A 4,244-nucleotide genomic window follows, 5' to 3' on the forward strand; every position below is an offset into this window, starting at 1 on the left:
CCAACTCTGAGGTCTGATCTGCAAGGCTTTTTAAGGACTGGTTCAACTCTTCAAAAGGGCCACTCGATCTCTGTTGGGAAGCCATCAGCCGCTGTTCACTTCTGGTTTTTCTGCAGTTCTTAATTTTCTCTCTCCTAGGTCAGAAATCAAGAACCTTCATAACTCCATAACCAGCCGTCAAAAGCACCTCATATTTGGGGTTTTTGTACCCTTGGTGGGCCCTACAATCGATCAAATTTGCAGCTCAATTGGAGCCCTATAGGCCTGGCCGCACCTCTCTCTTTCCAGCTCTATAGCATGTCTTTCTCTCTCCCATCGGGTTGGGTTTTGGGTTGGTTTTGCTCTTGTATGGGTATTGTATCCTTGGAGATTTATTTGATGGTCTTATTTCTTTGTTTCCTGCTCCTATTTGTATTGTTTGGGATTATAAACTGCTGGGGTAGTTTCTTGTAATCTACTCCTGCAGTAAGTGGTATCAGAGCTATGGCTCAGACAGAAGAACCCCAACCCACCCTTTAAGATGTGATGAAAGCAATCCAAGCCTTGTCTACGAGGTTGGATGGACATAACCAACAGTTGACTGACCTAAAAGAGAGTACTACTGCCCACTCTAACACCCAACCAATTGTTGCTCAAACTAATGTTCAACCTGTTGTTAATTGCATTGGTAATGTTCCCAGAAGAGTCACTATGCAACCTAAAAGGAATGTCCCAGCTCAGAATGATGAGCATGATGAGTATGACAATCAGCTTTATCAGCCTGACGATACGTACAAGGTCAAGTTAGAATTGAAAGAGTACAATGGGAGGCATGATCCCCTTTACTACCAGGACTAGGTAACTTCCTTTGAATGGTACCGTATGCCTGAAGAAAGGAAAGTCCAATTAGTTGTCACTAAGTTAACTGGTGGTGCTAAGGATTGGTGGAGGAATAAAGAGAATAGACTGATCCGCAGTCGTCAGATGCCTCACAATTGGGAAGACTTGAAATTTATCCTTAACGATAGATTCTTACCACCCACCTACCGACGTCGGCTCTACGACATGCTGAATACTCTCAGGCAAGGTACTATGACTATTGGAGATTATATTGATCATTTTAATGAACTGCTTTCACGAACAGGTGCCCATAAAAAAGATGAAGAACTGCTCATAGCCCATTTCAAACTGGGCTTAAGGTATGATATTCGTGAGAAGCTTGGTATGATCAAGATACCCTCCTTAAGTACTTGTTTTGACAAATCACTAGAAGCAGAGGATCTGATCAAAAAAACCTCCAGAAGGTACATCCAGCCAACTGACAACAAAAATCCTTATATACCAACCAAACCCACTGGATTTCCTATCCGAGCTCCACAATATACACAGGATAAGGGGAAGACTCCAATGGGAAGGGATAGTGGATCTGTGACATGCTACAGTTGTGGAAAGACTGGACACACAGCAAAATTCTGCCCTAAACGGGGAGGATCCAACTCTGTCATCAGTGCCATCGAATCCAATCCGGATTTACAAATCCACGAACCACAGAATGATGATTGACTGTTAATGTTACAATTGAAGGAGAGAAGGATGAACTGGAAGATGAGCTTGCACCAGAGAATGATGATCCTCATGCTTATGTCAATGTGGTTGCAAGAATCCTAATGTCTGAAACTAAGGGTGAAGACTGGAGGAGGCACAATATCTTCTACACCTTAATGTCTAGTGGACCTCACAAAGCTCAAGTGATTGTGGGCAGTGGAAGTTGTGTGAATGTGGTATCTCAGGCCTTTGTCATTGACGGAAAACTTAAGACTAAATCCCATCCACAGCCATACAAGGTATCTCTTCTAGACAACAACACCATGGCTGTAACTCAACGGTGTTCAATCGTATTGAAGGTCTCAGATTATGAAGAAAGTGTATGGTGTGATGTCATCCCCATAGTCCTCACTGATGTACTACTTGGAAGGCCTTGGTTATATGACAACAATGTGCTAGTGGGAGGTACTAAGAACCAATGCATCTTCGATCACAAAGGCAAACCGTTCATTCTAAACCCACTCAACATACCTCAGGTAAAAGACAAGTTAAGGGCTACCTAACTAAAGAGACAACATGTCTTAAATAATGTTGTTAAGACCTCTTCCAAAAAAACCACTGAGCAAAAGAAGTAACCATGCAAAGAAAATTTCAGCAAGAAGAACACTGTGGACAACAAGCTATGTGTGCTGCCCCATAGAGAATTCCTGACCATTAGTGAAGAAACCGGCCTAATCATAGCTCTTGTTACCAAGGCTGTTGAACCATGATAGAGGTAAAACATCCCCCACAAATCAAACAATTACTTGCTGATTTTTCAGATTTGGTGCCAGAAAAATTGCCTGATAAACTACCACCGATGAGGGATATTCAGTATGCCATTGACCTTGTGCCTGGGTCAGTACTCCCTAATCTACCCACTTACCGTCTTAGTCCTACAGAGCATGCCGAGCTCAAGAGACAAGTGGATGATTTATTAAAGAAAGGGTTTGGTTGAGAGCATGAGTCCATGTGCAGTACCAACCTTATTAACACCAAAGAAAGATGGATCATGGCGTATGTGCATTGACAGCCGGGCCATTAACAAAAACACGGTAAAGTACAGATTTCCTATTCCTAGTTTGGATGATATGCTTGACATGTTGACAGGAGCTTCCATCTTTTCAAAGATTGATCTACGGAGTGGCTACCATCAAATTCGAATCCATCCAGGGGATGAATGGAAAACAGCCTTCAAAACAAAAGAAGGCATGTATGAGTGGAAGGTTATGCCTTTTGGCCTCACCAATGCACCTAGCACTTTCATGAGGGTGATGACACACGTACTACGACCCTTCATCGGAAAATTTCTCGTAGTGTACTTTGATGACATACTAATATACAGCAAAGCACAAAATGAACATTTGGAGCATCTGAGACGTGTCATGAGAGTACTACGGGCAGAAAAGTTGTACATCAACTTGAAGAAATGCTCCTTTATGCTGCCCAAGGTCATCTTCCTTGGTTTTATTGTCTCTTCACAAGGCATAGAAGCTGATCCGAAGAAGGTAAAAAGTGTTGTTGATTGGCCTATTCCAAAGACCTTGACCAAGGTTCGTAGCTTTCACGGTCTTGCTTCATTTTACCGACGATTCATCCAGAATTTCAGCGCCGTTGTAGCCCTAATTACAAAATGCACAATAGGAGGAAAAGTCCCATTTCAATAGACTCCGACAGCCACTAAAGATTTCAACTTGATCAAACAAAAGATGACAGAAGCACCAGTGCTTAGACTACCCAATTTTGATTTTATGTTTGAAGTGCTACTAATGCATCCCATGTTGGGATAGGAGGAGTGCTTATGCAAGAGGGCCATCCGATTGCCTTCTACAGTGAAAAGTTGAATGATGCAAAAAGAAGGTATTCTACTTATGATTTATAACTCTATGCCGTTGTTCAAATCCTCAAGCATTGGAGGCATTACTTAATTGGCAGAGAGTTCGTACTCTATTCGGATCATGAAGCACTCAAATACTTGCACTCACAAAAGACCATTAGTGATCGGCACACTAAATGGATCTCATACTTGCAAGGATACATATTTTTTCTCAAGTACAAAGCTTGGAAGGAGAATCAAGTGGCTGATGCACTTAGTCGAAAGGTGATGATGATGAACACCTTCACAATACAAAGTGCAGGAGTGGAACACATCAAAGAGGAGTACATTAGTGATGCTGATTTTTCAGAAGTATTCAACAACCTACAAGGAGGACGGGATGACAAATTTGCTATACATGATGGGTATCTTTTCAAAAGCACTCGCCTCTGCATCCCAAACACCTCTTTGAGACATCACTTGATTCGAGAGCTACATGGAGGAGGAATGGGTGGACACTTTTGAAATGACAAAACATACTCCATGATGAAAGACTTAAACTTTTGGCCTCAACTCTTAAAGGATGTGCAACATGTGATACAGAGATGCCGCACTTGTCAACTTGCCAAAGGAGAAAAGAAGAATACAGGATTGTACACACCGCTGCCCGTTCCACACGCACCTTGGCAAGACATAAGCATGGACTTTGTCCTAGGCTTACCACCTACACGAGAAAGGTATGATTCCATATTTGTGGTAGTAGATCGTTTCTCCAAGATGGCATACTTTATCCCATGCAAGAAGTCTCTTGATGCAAGTCACTTCGCCAAACTCTTTTTCAAAGAGATAGTGCGCATACATGGTC

The sequence above is a fragment of the Macadamia integrifolia genome, chromosome 8 (assembly GCF_013358625.1).
Source record: "Macadamia integrifolia cultivar HAES 741 chromosome 8, SCU_Mint_v3, whole genome shotgun sequence".
In the NCBI taxonomy this organism is placed as follows: Eukaryota; Viridiplantae; Streptophyta; class Magnoliopsida; order Proteales; family Proteaceae; genus Macadamia; species Macadamia integrifolia.